Raw genomic sequence first — 15,842 nt, 5'->3', positions numbered from 1 at the left:
ATTAAAGCAACACTAAATTCATATTATATAAAGTTGTTCTAGAAAACAGAAAAAGAGTAAAAGCTACTCATATCATTTTATAAGGCCAGTGTAATTTTAACTGCAAAATCAGATAAGGAAAATGAAGGAAAAAAATTATAGCACATTAAAGAACGTAGATTCTAAAATCCTAAATAAAATATGTGCTAATCAAATACAATAATATATTAAAATACTGCACCATGATCAAGTAAGGTGTAAACTATCCATATAATTGACAACATTAATACACCACAGGGTAAATATCATATGATTATTTTAACAGAGGCATAAAAAACATTTTATAAGGTTCAATAGTTCTTTACGGTTAGAATACATGGCATGCTAGACATAGAAGAATCTTTCTTAATGTGGTGAAGGTTTTTTATTAAAAACCTTCAACGAGCATTATACTTAAGTGAGAAATTAGATACATTTTCTTTAACATTGGGTATAAGATGAGAATGCCTACTGTCTTTACTATCATTTAACACAGTTCCACGGGAACTGACTGAAGTATTGAAAAGAAGAAAGAAGTAAAAGTACAAGGATGGGAAAGGTAGAAATAAGACTGTCATTATTTATAATTGATACATGATCATCTTAGAGGAAAGAATGATCTATTAAGAGTAAGAGAGGTCAGCAATGTTAGAACCAAGATCAAGTTTCAAAAAAATCAGCAGCATTTTCTATACATCAGCAGTAGACATCAAGAAAATACTTTAATTGACTATTTAAAATATGAGTATCTACTTAAACATCATGTATAACATTAAAAAGTTGAAAAATTGGAAGCAGATTTTTTTAACTATCTAAAACTGATAGGAAATGAATATCTAGAAAATACAACAAATTCTTGAAAAATATTAATCAATAAACAGGAACCCATATAAATAAAGAGTATGAACAAGGAATTTCAGAAGAAAGAAGCCAAAAGGGCAAACAAGAATATGAAAGAAATAGTCAAACTCAGTGATAAGAGGAATTCAGATTGACACAATGAGCTATAGAATCACACACATTAGATTGAGAATATTAGAAAGCTAGATAATGTCAAGGATTGGCACGAATGAGGGGGTTTCTACTGGTGAAAGTGTGGACCAAAGTATTTATTTGGTAGAGGTTCTGGCAGGACTTGGCCAAATTAAATGTAAACATATATATCCTATTACCCAGCAGTTCTGTTCCTAGGTATACACCCAAAGAAATCCTCACAAAGTTCCCTGAGAAGACAAATAGGATGTTCATCATAGCATTGCTTGTTGTGACAGAAAATTAGAAGCAATCTGGGTGGAAATCACTGGGAAACATGGATAGTTAAAACATGACAGCTACAAACCATGGAATAGTATGCAGTAGTTAGAAGCAATGTAAACACAACAACATAAATAAATGACAAAAACATAAGATTAAGTAAAATAAAACAGTAAGAAAAAGAATGAGATGCATAGTACAATACCATTTATGCATATTAAAATTTCATGTGCATAAATGGAGAAGGCAGGGTAGAGATACAGTTAAGACAAGCTCAACCATGAGATAGATAAACACTAAAGCTGAGATACGGGCACACAAAAGTTCATGGTATTATATTTCCTGTTCTTTGTTATGTTTTTTCAAAATTTTATATTTAAAATACTTGAAAAATATGCATATATAAAACAATACTCATGGTATGAAAAAATATATGAACAAAAGAGAACAGTGTAATAGATATTAGACTAACATATTAGAATGATTTCCTATGGGTCAAGGTCAGCAGCATGAGAGCAGAAATGAGAAGAGAAGAAAATAAATAAATACCTTAAATAAGTGCTTTGCAGGGACCAGTGATGACAGTATGCCATGAATTAAGGAGTGTGATTAACTCTATTTTCTATGCAAAAGGTACACTGAGAAGGGAAACTTTTCTTTTTTTAATCAGAAGGATCTATGTTAGACTGTGGAGATAAAGGAACTACAAAAATAATTGTCTAATCATTATAATTCAGAAAACAATTGAATAGCTCTTCTAAGTAAGCAAATCACCATTTATAACTATAGAAATAAATTAGAAATAAGTAATGACATTTATATTTTCAAGAGAAGTCATTTCTGACAATAATATTCATCGTAGAAAACTAGCAAAATCACTAAGCTGCTAACTAGAAATTAAGGAGAAAAAATAGACTCTAAGTACTTGCACTCTAAAAGAATAAAGAAAAATAGAACAAAGGAAAAAAATTCCCACACCAGAGGCTGTAAACTGTTTTGATTCACACAGTAGCAACAGTCGATTTTTTCACAGGAAAAATTTTATGCTGATATTGAAAAAATAGGACTTTTCAAAATCTGTATTTCTGGTTTCTTCCGAAAAAAATCATGAGATTTGATTTTACTGGCCTCTTATTCCCACTTAGAAAGGATTTTAGAGCTGAATATTCTCCAAGGTTCTGGTGTACCTACTTGTCACACAAAATTATTTAAAGTACCTTTTTTTTTTTTTTGCATTTTGTACCCCTCGTATCTCACTCAAAATTTTACTAAGTGTATTCAGAAATTTACTTAGGAATGTAAGCATGTAAGCAGTCATAAGAGACAAACAAAATATGCTAAGTGAAAGGATATGGTAGGTCAAGACAAAGCTTTGGGGACTTAAGAAATAGTGAGAAGAGGTTTAGTATTCAGAGGTAATACTATGATAATTGAAACTATGACAGGGTTTTAGAAGTGGTTAAAAAACAAGGTTAAGGAACTAATTAATACATACATTTAAAAAATACAGTGGATAGTAGCTTTCTGTAAAATTAGTTTTTCAAGTTTTTCGAGTTAAACTCTACTGAGTTATGCACCCAGTTTTGATGGACGCTTATTTAATCTCTTCTCCATTCTTCTTAATTGGTTTGCACTCTTCCATAATACATCAATTTTATCAACTGCCCATTATTAATGAAATCTGATACTTTCTGACAAGATGGTATTAGGGCATAAAAACTTGTGTCTGAATACGAATGGACGTGGTTGTGAAGTTGCTTAGACAGGGCCAGTGATAAAAAAGTGAGCAAGTTTAGCAAATCAAATTATAATCTGGCAACCCTGACCATTTAAATTAGATTATTTATGAGGCTGTAGTTATTACTCACCTTGAGTGTCTTTTTTTTAAAGATCTTGTCTGCAAACCATATAACATTCAATATCTACTTCCCACATGCAGAAACTGATATCTTCAATAAGCATCTAAAAGAGAAACATAAGAAAATACCACGAATTTAAGGTTATAAATATTTTTTCATTTATTTTAAATACTAAAGGAAACACTGAAATTTTTCTTTATGGTTTCTTTAATAAGTGTGGGCAAAGGGAGGTGTGTATCATAGGACATTTTAAATGTAATTAAATAGTAATAATAATGAGATTTTTTTTTTCACTTTAGAAGAATCAGAAAGCACTATGGAATATGTATTTTGATCCCAGGCACAGAGTTTAGTACTTTCTATAGTACTAATTTTATATGGCTAACCTAATTTCTATAAACATTTTTAAGAAATATAATTTTAAACACATTGATTCTGATGTTCCATAGGAATGTAGCCCCACCCTGGAAAATACTTTGCTTGTTCAGAATGAATAATTACAAAAATATATGCTTGATTACATCTGAGTTGCCTATAAAAATCAAAATCATAGAAATCAATTAGTTAAATATTCTGTCTTCATGAAAAGGTATTTTTTTATCCCTTATTATGTAAACTGCCCAATCAGTGCTTTATACCAAGCTAATAAAGCTTAGCAGAGGTCTTTTAAGAGAAATTGCCTCTAACAGAGAACTGAGATTATTCAGAGAAAATGTTCTTTGTAGAAATAATTTTATTCTGACTTTCTTTGCTTGTTTACATAAGCCTGAGACAATCAGTCAGGGAAACAAGATCTGGACACTACAGTGCCATACCTTTAGCATATGGTTTTGAGTTCTATGGATTCCAAAGCCAATCAGTAATTTTTTGATGAGCAACATCACTGTTCCTTTTGGTCATTAGTGTATGTCGCTGTTTCAGTTGCAGCTACATGTTAAAAACACCCGGGACACTTCTAAATGTACGGTGACAGTCTATTCCTTATATATTCTGAGCTAACTGGTATCACGGGGGCCAGGACCTAGCTATTCTTCAAAAGGATTAAGGAAGGATATTTATTCTGCAGGTTAAGAAATGATCTTACCTCAACTACTTGACTTAGTTTCTATGGATAGCTAATAAGACATTAACTTCAAAATAAAAAAATACTGCCAAAGGATCTATGAAAATTAGTAAGGTACTTGCCAACCTGACCAGTAAGTATTTAAAATGACTAAAAAGCTTCCATGACACACATAAACACACACAAACCTACTTCAACAATGACAACGTCTTAGATTACATGGATCTAAGCATGGCATAAATGGTGGTTGCAGTGAATCTCAAATTCCAATGCACTTAAGGACCAAAGATACTACTTTAAAATAAAATGGGGATTCTCAGGTACCATGCCCAGAGATTCTGATTCAGAAGAATTCAGCTAAGGCCAAGGTGTCTCTTATTTTTAGACATCTCAGGTGATTAAAATGCAAAAGGTCTACATTCCCTGTAAAACAGTGCTCTAAGTATTTATGAACAGTGACTACTACTAGACTTTCAATATTAGGATTTATAAAAACATTCTTGAGTTTTATTCTGAGATTACATTTCTAATCTTAGTAGATAATCCCAAAGCCCACTGGTAACAAATAACTTTAAATGTAAGAGTAAATAGGACTTGAGCAATAAATCAATGCAGTTAAGCTAAAATAATGTTTATGGATCATATATTTTGTAAGCTTTGCTATCCTCCTAAGTAAACTGTGTAGGTAATCGATAAAAATATTTGTGGGGCAAAAATAAAAGAGAAAACTAGGTTATATTCTATAATGAAAACTTAATGTAAAACCTCATATATAACTAGAAACATGCCCTCATTGTTTCAAAATTAAAATTTTTTGTCCCTAACTTAGTGGAAGGTAAAAGCTCAAAAGGTAGCACAAATACCATTTGCTCTGTTTAAATACAAAACCAAAAATTTAAAAAGAGAATGTCTTGAATCATTTCCCTTAAGAACACACACACACAAACATAACTTACTAAAAATAACATGGAATAGACTGTTAATATTCTAGTTTTTAAAATTCATATAAACAAGTCCAGAAGTACTTCACAACGAAAACAATATATTCAACATCACATACCCTTCAGATTCTTTGTGACAAAGAAAAGTCGAATAAACAGAGGCAAATATCTGAGTCTTGATTATACATAATGAGGATGGTGGTCAACAACTGCTAATTCTTTAAAGAAAATTATACATATTTTTCTCCTACCTACCTAATTTGGAAATGCTCCTAATAAAGTATTTTTTCTACATGCATGTGCTGCCAAAGGCTTTAGGTATTTCTACTAAGTTAACATCAATCTTCAGTTTATGACTTCAGTTGATTCCTTCCTCAGGCTTAGTGCTGCTTAAAAGCTAGGAAACAGTATGGACTTCCCAAATGTCTTCACAAACAGTGAGCTATTCTACCTTTCAAATCTGCAAGATATGCTGCAAGCCTGCCTCTGTGGTTTACAGCTAAGAAATGAAGCCCCAATGTCTTTTGGCAAGACTCTTGATTTTCTATTACCTGACCCCAGCTGTCTTTTGCTGTTTATCTCTCATCTCATGGTCAACCAAAACTTAGCTCAAATACTGCTTCCTCCTTAAAGGAAATTTCCATCACCTGACACAACAGCTATCTTTCCCTTTTGATTTCCTACACGAATTACTGCAAATTACTTAGCTAGTTAATCAGGTATACACTTATGGTCCCTTACTTCTGTCTTTTATTATTATTTAAGACTTAGCATTTTCGTTTTATTCCCCTAACTAGCTTATAATTTTCCAGCAAGCCCTAGCCTGAAAGCATTTAATAAATATGTGATGATTTTACTTGTTGGTCTTTTTAATAATAAAATACAGTGTTCTTCAGTGATTAGGTAAAGTACCCAACATTTCTTTTTAGTATATTTTATAACTATGAATGATTTAAAAATTACAAAGGGGGGAGGGTGATAGCTCAGTGATAGAGCCACATGCTTAGCATGCACGAGGTCCTGGGTTCAATCCCCAATACCTCCATTAAAAAAAGAATGAATAAATAAAAATTATAATCTATGTTGCATGAACTTTCCTATCTGTTCTAAGCACTACCACACCTCACTCTCTTAATGTCTCATAAACCAAGTAATTTTGGTTAACTGAGAATAGTAGTGTAATAATTACTAGAATTAATAACAACTAAATTAACAGGAATGGACAATTTTCAGTATATTAGACTCTAAATATAGTTAACACATAAGTCATAGGAAACATGGTTTAGTGTTTCCTTAGGAAAACTATGTATTTTGATAAGAACCAATAACTCCGTAAATTATACACTATATCACAAAAGAATTCAACCTATACGTATCGCTCTTTAATTATTAAAAATACAGACTTCTAGACAATGGACATTAAGTAGCTCCAACATTTGTCATATAAGTTGCTAAAACTTCTTCCTTGCTTTTTAATACAGTAGTAAGAACTAACACTTATTGATTTCTAAATTCTAAGTGGCATTAATTAATTTAATCCTCACAGGAATCCTACAAAGTGCTACTATCATTTACATTTTACAGATAAGGAAGATGAGGAACAGAGAAAGTAACTTGCCAAAGGTTTCACAGCTAGTAACTGGCAGAGCTGGTTTTCAAACTCATGCAGTCTACAATTAACTACAGTATTTCTTGAAGGCCCCCTCCATTACACTAAAATCTCTAATAGTTCTGAAAGCCTTATCTAACAGATCTTCATATCCATTTCTGCCTTCCACCTTCCATCTTTATGCAAGGTTTATCAGGTTTCCCACTGAAAGGAGAATGTCATGGTGGTCTACTTCCGACTCTTCTTCCTCACAATAAGATGATTTCTAAGTTCTCATTTAGCTATACATGCTTTCCATTATTTCTGTACCATTTACATAATAAAGCCTGTGTGATATTAAGGGTTTATCCTAAAAACCTCAGTCTTGCTTTTGAATGTAATGTTACAAGCAAATTCACATTAAGATCCATTAATGGTTCAATACTGGGATATAAAATTTATGGTTTTAACTCATTTTTTTCTACAAAAAAATGTGCCTTCTTAAAATATCACTGCACCCCCAATTTAAAAATATGGCAGTTTTTACAGAAAGAAAACATGCTTTCTACTTCCCTGAGCTATGGGATTATATCCCAACCTAACCTTCATAGGTGATTGCTTTCATAGCATTAGCAGTATGCAGTTTCATAGCCTTCAAGATTCCATTTATTCTGATCTGACAGTGACTTTTGAAAAAATTCCAATTCACAGATTTCATATATGACTGAATAGAAACAGATTATAGCAAGAAATTACAGAATAAAATAAAATCTCACAGTCTTGAGAAAACAAATATTCAAAGAATTAAAAATATTTTCAGTCTATGTTTAGTTTTTTTTAAGGTTTCCAAATTTCTTCAGTATAGCAAGAGTTCTAATCATGCAACCCATGGAAGATTTGTTTCCTCAACCGTCTTTATCACAGAGACTAGTCTTAGTATGAGCATATTCAAGCCATTCTTAGTACCAGTGAGGACCATTATTCGGTTTATTCCAGATCACGTTTTTGTTTTAGTGAATCTGAAATAACTTTTACTTTATTTTTGCAGCTATTCCATCTTTTTGGTAAACAGCCTAAGAGGCCCTTACTGACTATGCCCAAGTCACTTTCAAAAACAAAGAAACATTAGTTATTCTAAATCCTTTCTACCAAATTAAGCCTTGTCCTTTAGCCCTCTTGCAACTTGTTCAGATGATATGACTTCAGTATGTAACTACATAAAGTCCAAAGCAACTGAATTTCTATGAAAGCTGACACTAACCAGGCTATTCAAGGTAATCACGGCAAATGATGTATTTTCATTAGAGAAAAAAAGAAAAGCCATCTCTTTTTTCCTCTGTTTTTTTCCTCCACTAGCATTCTCCAAAAGCATCCATTCGGTCTAGGCAGAGTATCTCTTCAGATACTCTGAAATAAACAATTTGGTTCTGATAGACCACCTTAATTACATCCGTTATTTGGGGAATACTCATGAGTGATTTTTGGCTACACTAATATGCAAACACCTTGAGAGCTGACCTTTTTTGAGAGGAGGAATTAAGTACAACATTTTGCCAAATATAGTACCAAGAACATGCGTATTAACATTCTGGCAATAATACATTCAATCTTAGTCATGTTATCCTTTTGGGCTTGTTGATAGACAACTAATGAGCTAAGAGAGCTGGGGCCCAGTAAATAGCTCATTTTTTACTGTAATTCTGTATAGTCTCTCTCAACCTCAAAAGTAGGTTCTCAACATCTTGAAAACTACTATGGATTGAGAACTCAAGGCTGAGAAAATCAGTATGTTGTAGAGAAAAAAATAGGACTCGGAGAATGAAATCAATGAATGAGTCTTTGTTAGTAGGTTTACATGCAATAAATCAAAAATTCTAGAAAGGAATTATTTCCATTTATCCTTCAGTGTGCTAGAACTTTTGAAGGACATCCTCAGTGGCAGTGTTATACAGAAACACCATAAAGCTATTTCATATAGCTTTATTATATTTTATAAAGCTATTTTACATATGGAAATAATATTCTATGACGTTGCTCTCTGCCCCCCTCTAAATGCTGGCCCTGTTACAAGTTCATGACTGTAGGATGTTGATGCTGTCTTATTTTCTCAGGTTATCTTATCCGGCATCCTCAGTAGTCTCTCAACTTATTTCTAGCAGTAGATCCCTCTTTTATCCTTTTTTTGTGGCCTCCTTAAAACATCACTATCACTGACTTCACCTTCATTTTCTTTTCTAAAACATCATATTCCTCTTTTTCTCATTACCAACAGGAGTTGCCTATATTTCCAGAATGCCAGAAATGAAATATTTTTTCAATGCTAGAAAGTTCTATAGAGGAGCAGGAGGAGGAGGGGAGAAAAGCAAGAGTGAGCACAACTACTACTGATATTACTGTTCAGGATTATGCTAAAAGCATAGACGGAATTACGGGAAAGGAGACTGGGATATCAAAGAAGGAATTTCAACATCAGAAAGTACGCTTAAATTTCTTCTGAAACATGGTAACCTTGAAGGCTCTTTCTAACTTCATGAGTCTTTGCAATTATGATTAGGAATCACAAAAAATTTTGTGAGCAAACAAGAAAAGAATGCTTTGAAAAAAGTATTCACACAAACACCAAAGTTGTACTGCCCCTTTTTGGAGGCAGACAACAGAAATTCATGAACATTTAACAGAGTAGAATTCTTTTTTTAAATTCTAAAGCAATATGGCAAAATATAGGTATTAGTTGTACCAGTCAGCAATTTATTACCTAACATACTTAACTAACTCAAGGGTTAAAACAAACAAAATCCTATAAACTGATGGTGGGCCAACATGAAGAATAAAACAAAAACCTGGGGAGTGATGCTGAAATTCATGCTACCAAAAGAAAAACTGCAAAAGAACTGGAATTTTGCCCAGCAAAAAAAGCTGTTCTGCTGCTTGCTGCTGAAACAGAAAATGGGTCCATGACTCTGTGTGTGTGTGTGTGTGTGAGAGAGAGAGAGAGAGACAGAGAGAGAGAGAGGGACATTACTGCTTTTGTGTACAAAAGTTAGGAGGCCTCAAAGAAGTTTCACATATTTTCAAGTATTTTAATGGTGCTATAACAACATTTTGGGGCATTTGAAATGTAAGACACTGTCATCTCAAAGTAAAGCACTATTATGAAGATAGATTTCATGAAGCTATTATAAACTCAGTTCAATGCCTAAAACGAAATTCAGATTCACAATATAAACCATGATGCTTTGTTTACATGGTGGTAACAAAGAGAACAATAGGTTTAAAAGCGGTCCACTGTATTGAACTGAACAAATTACCAGGGTGTTACAGGAGCTTTAGCAGAAAGAACTGAATCAGAACTCAGAAAAAGTCTTTTTAGAAGATGTTCTCTGTATAAAAACAAAATCATGTAAGTTAAAAAATTAATAAAATATGCTTGGCTCATTAATCAGTACTTGTTAATTAAGACTAATTTGAGAGAAAACTAATTAGAGGGAAGATATATTTAAATTAACTTATAGAAAAATTTTATATAAATACAATTTTAAAGTATGTGCACACAGACAAAAACTGCTCTCTTGTAGAGATTTTTGAAATAAGCAGCTTCACAATACAGCTACAGATTATTAAAACTGGTGTATAAACTGCTCATAGGCAAACATTAAATTTATGCTATAAGATTTTTAAAATGTTCTATAATATGGGAACAACCTCCTTCCAATATTTATGACATTGATAATGTAAAGAAAATATAACCTTTTATGTAACACATACTTTATATATAACACATCTTTTCTACAACACACATAAAGCCAAAGTGACTTTTCAAACTATAAACAAAACAACCCTGCTAACTGATGAGTCCTCATTCCTCATTAATGGAAATAAATCTTCAAGGTAATATCCTTAAGAAGAAAAGAGATTTTAGCCAGCGTAACTGACAAAAAAGCAACCAGTAGTTATATCTTAGGAAAATATTAAAAAGTCTTAAAGAAATGGAGGGGGGAAAAATGAAAATTTCTTAACCAAATCAAATTCTACCACGATTTCCAATAGAAACAAAAAGGTAGAAGGGAGAGGTGTTAGAGCTAAGTGCAAGAAGGTGAAGTCCCCATATGTTAACCCATTGGAAGAGAGAAAATGCACAGAAGAATAGTAATATCACCCTTAGCGTGTCTGAAAAAAACATTAATGTGATGAAAGTATCAAAGCCAGCGGTGCTTGGGGGAAACACTAAGCTCCGACTTTCTGCAGATTTTGGTGCAGGCATTCATAATGGCAAAAGAAACGATATTATGTGAGAAATTCTGTGAGCCAGCAATAATGCCCGATTTTATGATGTCTGGGAAATAGCTATTTTTAAACAAAAGAACAATATTTCAAATCCTACCAAGAACAGCTCAATATTATGTCAACCTGCCAAATAATGAAGAGTTTTGTTAGAGAAAATAACACATTGACAAAAGAATAAAACCCTTATAAGCAGAAAAAGATGTCTGGATTACACAAATTACCTCCAGGAGCAAACAAAGATGGGGTCATTATCGACTTGGTGAAAGATAATTGAGAAATCAGAAAATGAAATCCAAATTTAAGCAAACACAACCAAAAAGAGTTCCTGAGTCACTCTTACTTAAGATTTTTCAGATTTAGAGAATTGTCCTGTCAAGTTTTTTGAGATGTACAAAAAATTAGTGGAATATCATTTTAGATCTTTCAAAGGTGACAAGTCAAATGCTATACATATAAAATGTGAAGTACTTCCAGAAATCTGTTTCATCTTCTCTGTGTTTATAATGAACTGAGTAACTATGCAGAAAAATAACTGCTTGAATGTTTAAACCAAAACATTATAGGCCATTTTCCTCTGAGTGAGTTAAGCTTTAATGCCACCTCTCACATACAGCTTCAAATACTACTTAAAATTAATCAAATATTAAATGTTCCCTATACTGCCAACATTTATAATGTAGTGATTCTTCTGATGATTCCTTAGTACTGAGAATATAGCTGTAAATAGCACTGTAGATACAGAAATAATAAAAAGCACCCTGTATAAAAATTCATAAGTAAAATTTTAACTAGGTATAGTAAACTGCAAATCAATATGTAGAAGTAACTTAGAATGATGGGTTCATGTTCAGTAAAAATTAAATATAAAACAAAAATACATCTATTGACTGGCTGGTTGCGAGAGAGAAAATGAAGCAAAAAAATAAAATGATATATTTAGTTCATTTATTTAGAAAATAATAGAAACAAAGTATCACAAAGCAGTCCATCTACTGGTAACAGATGCCTCTCTATTGGATTAAACCAGGTCACACTGTCCTTTTAATTGTTCAAAAAAGGCTGAATATTGGTAATTACATATTGTTCAAAGTAAAAGCATTAGTTAACATATTTAATTCATTTAATTCCATGAAATACAGTGCTAAACCAAGAAATAATGTATTCATTGACTAAAATCTGCATTTCAAATAATTTTTCTACCACACAAAAAGGTGAAAGAAGAATAAATACCTTCAGTGACTTCTGCTGTTCCAAGATTATAAAGTTAAGAGATTAAGGTTTTAGCAAATTTGAATCTACACTATATACATTATTAGGTAAAAATCATCATTGTTTTATTCTTCTTGGATGTGGATAAAGATGTCAGAAGAAAAAGTTATAAATGAGAGCAAATTCACATTTGTAAAAAAAGCAAAACAACAGTCTGTACAATAACTTAATAAATATTTTGGCCAAAGTACAATAAGTTGCAAGCTTCCTCTACCAAATTATTGCAAGTTCATAATTCAAAAAAATTGTTGACTATAAATAAAGGCAATCTATGTTAACTAGAGATTGATCAATCAATCAATCTAACTGAAAAGGGACCATATAATAAAAGTTTAGCAAAAAGCTCAAGAAGGGAATTCTCATTTACGTCTGATCCTACAAATAGGCCTTAAAAAACAACATAAAAACGAAAATTAATTCTCATTTATGCCTGATCCTACAAATATGTCTTAAAAAACATAAAAACAAAAGTTAATATAGTATTAAAAACTTTACATACCTATCATAACATTAGATGTATCAAGATTACCTATTCTGATATATTCAATGTTTGATCAGAATGAACAGTGTGGCTGTACCAGCTGTTAAATACTAAATAGTGAAAGACTTCTATACTTGTTGGAAAATGGCCACTACTCCAACTTCTCCACATGTCTCCTTCTCTAGGGACCTCTCCTCCACCAAAAGTTCTCCAAGTTTTAATTTCTAAGGAGGTAACACTTGGCAGAGCATAAAACCTCCAAGCCCCTGGTACCCACTCTGATTGGTTGGTGCCTGGGCCATACTAGCCTCTATATAATTCAAACTTCTCCTCTGTTAATAAGACTGGGAGAGTAGCCCAAGCTTTGAGCTTGTAGTAAGAGAGACTAGATTACAGCAGCTCCGCCAATAGGGTTAATCACTGGACCTTTCTGAAGTTTCAGTTTCTTCTTTTGAAATAGTTATTACTAGCTGTCTAGTAGGGCTGCCTGTGGATTACATTAAGTGACATAAAGTCCTATTTTTAGCACATGGTAGGCATACCATTTACTTTCCCCTCACCCTACACAGTAAATACTACATAGAAAAATTAGCAATAACTGTAGTCCTTTATCACAAATGGGTCCTGTTTTAAACATTTACTTTTGAAGCAAGTCTGGTAATTAGAAAGCATTATCCCCATAATAATCTTATCAAAGTAGCTATGTATGTCAACAGTTTTATAAATTCCAATTTTATCCATAATGTACTATTCTCATACATGAAAAATGTATTAGGCTTTCATATATGATAAGCACTATTCTAGGAACTTAACATTTGAGTTATTTAATCATCAAAACAACCTTATATAATAGTGTGCTCTTATCATGCCCACTTCACAAATGAGGAAATCAAGGCAAGGTGAAGTAATGTGCTAGGTCACATTAGCTAGTAAGTGGCAGAGCCAGGATGGGACCAGGGGCCTATGTTCCTGATCACTACACTATATTGTCTTTGAAGTTACTTCAGTCATAAAACCTACAAGCACTTATAAAAGTCAACACATTGAGAAAACAATACACAGTAGTTCCTTAACTTGTGATATAAACAAAACTGGCCAAACTAAGAAGAACAAAAAAGTGCTACACTGAATTTATTTTGCATGCTGGTGGCTGGAGGAAAAGCAGACTGAGGCAGATTAGATTGATTCGTGGAGATATTAAGGCTTTGAATGCTGCTATCATTGCTTCTTCATCACAGCTAAGTTCCTGAGTTACCTTTCCTTTTCTTATTTACATATCTATCATCAGCTTTTACAAATGTTACTTAAAGGGTGGGAAATGCAGCAGGAAGTGTAGGGTCCCTGACATGGACTTGATCTCTCCCTCTTCTTTTAAAGTAAGTATCTTTTTAAAGACAGTCTGCAAACACTTTGCTACTGGTATTGGCCTGGGCTCCCAAATCTGGATTATCAACAGTGACCAGGCTCTTGCCTGGCACCTTTCCCAAAGATTAAGAGAATAGGCATATTTGTTCCAAAGGAGTTAATAAACTCAGCTGCTGCCCGACTCTCTTCTTCAGACTAGACCAAATTCTTTTTACCCCAAGACTCCTCTGAATGTGCTGTTGATCATTTCTGGCTTTGAAAGATTGCTTTTTAAATTTAGTTTTTGTACTAAATGGTTTCTAACACTCTTAGTATTTTTAAATTGCTCTCTTTTTTTTCTGAGCATTTCTATTTTTCTTTGAGCATTTACTTACATTCTATTTCTAGTATCAAGGTGCCTGTTAAGTATTTTATTTGTTTATTAGGCATATTAAACATTGTAAATACTAGTTTCCAGTCTCCTAGGATCTTATTACTAATTACTATTCTGTTTCAATTCTTAGCATTTTTAGGTATCCCTAAACATTTAGATTTGAGCATTTTAAGGGTAATAAGGTTTGCTTTAGTTTAGACTATAGATCTCAGTGAATTTGTTACTACTATAGTCAATTATTTTGGTTAAAATGCATTTTTCCTTACTTCCAGTGTTGACTTTACTATTTATATTAATTCTAGCATTTTAAAGTTATGTTTAGCATTTTAATAAAAGGGTGACCATATTCTTTTACTTATATAACTTTGCTAGTTTTTACTAGTATTTGATGGCTACTAATTTTAACAGTTTCAGGTCACAAAAAATGGAAAGGAATCTATCATACTAAATATTTTCAGTCCCAAACAATCAATACATCATCTTTATAAGTGTCCGTTTACTCTAAACAATTTATCATAACACTGTAAAATAAATAACACCAGCGAAATCAGAAGGAGTCTCATCTTTGGATTTGTTAGTTATCTTTGTAGGATTTCCAAGGAAGCAGATTCTGAAACTAGGACTGAGTGTAATTTATTTGGGAAGTTCAGCATAGCTGGTAGGAGAGTGGGGAAGGTGATAAGAGAAGGGCAGCCAGCTAATATAGGGTACATTATTAAGACAGCTATCACAGAAGCCAATGGAAACTTAATCTAATGGGGGTATCTGGCAAATGGTGAAACATACAACTCTCAGAATGGTCTAGTCCAGGGCCAAGGAAGCTGAAACCTGCCAGTCATTGTTTAAGCTTTTTCCAGTGGCTTCCAGCAGCTCAAGGCAGTCCTTACAAATAGATGCTAGCCTTTGGAAGCCTTATGAATACAGAATGGTAAGGGGCTACAAGAGCACGTGGACACAGTACCACATTGTCCGTTAAAGCTGTCAGGTAGTCCCCAGTCACCGCAGTGATCATTCTAACAAAGTAAATTTAGCCCAAAATGTTGGGAAATTTTGGCAAATCAGTTTTACTTGGAAGCTGAAAGTAGGGTGACAATATAAGATAGTTTATAACTTCTCAATTAAAGTACTAACACAATAGGAGTCTGGTACTAAAACACTAGGAAACATACGTAAGTTCAAGGAATAATATTAGCCTATGATTTAACCCTTTCAAGAAATAATCCTTACAGATTTATATAATGTCCCAAACTATAGCAAGGACAAAAACTGACCAGAACAAAGAATGTGCAGAATCATACCAAATAATCTGTCTGGTTGGTCCCCTAATAAATGGCTACATTCCTACTG

General features: G+C 32.8%; 1 protein-coding gene across 8 annotated transcripts in view; it reads right to left on the bottom strand.

Moving 5' to 3' along the window:
* The window catches only part of MBD5 (methyl-CpG binding domain protein 5), a 336,548-nt gene that overhangs the window by 187,632 nt on the left and 133,074 nt on the right, over positions 1-15,842 (bottom strand). For 7 of the 8 annotated variants that reach the window (XM_072960931.1, XM_072960932.1, XM_015244842.3 and 4 more), the window contains exon 2: positions 3,141-3,234. The gene's annotated coding sequence lies outside the window, so the exon portion shown is untranslated. Of the gene's footprint in view, positions 1-3,140; positions 3,237-15,842 lie in introns of those variants that run through there. The other variant, XM_072960935.1, reaches the window with a different exon arrangement.

This window comes from Vicugna pacos, chromosome 5 (assembly GCF_048564905.1).
Source record: "Vicugna pacos chromosome 5, VicPac4, whole genome shotgun sequence".
NCBI classification, from domain to species: domain Eukaryota; kingdom Metazoa; phylum Chordata; class Mammalia; order Artiodactyla; family Camelidae; genus Vicugna; species Vicugna pacos.
Note: the sequence above shows the minus strand (reverse complement) of the source record. Positions and strands in the feature narration are given on the sequence as shown.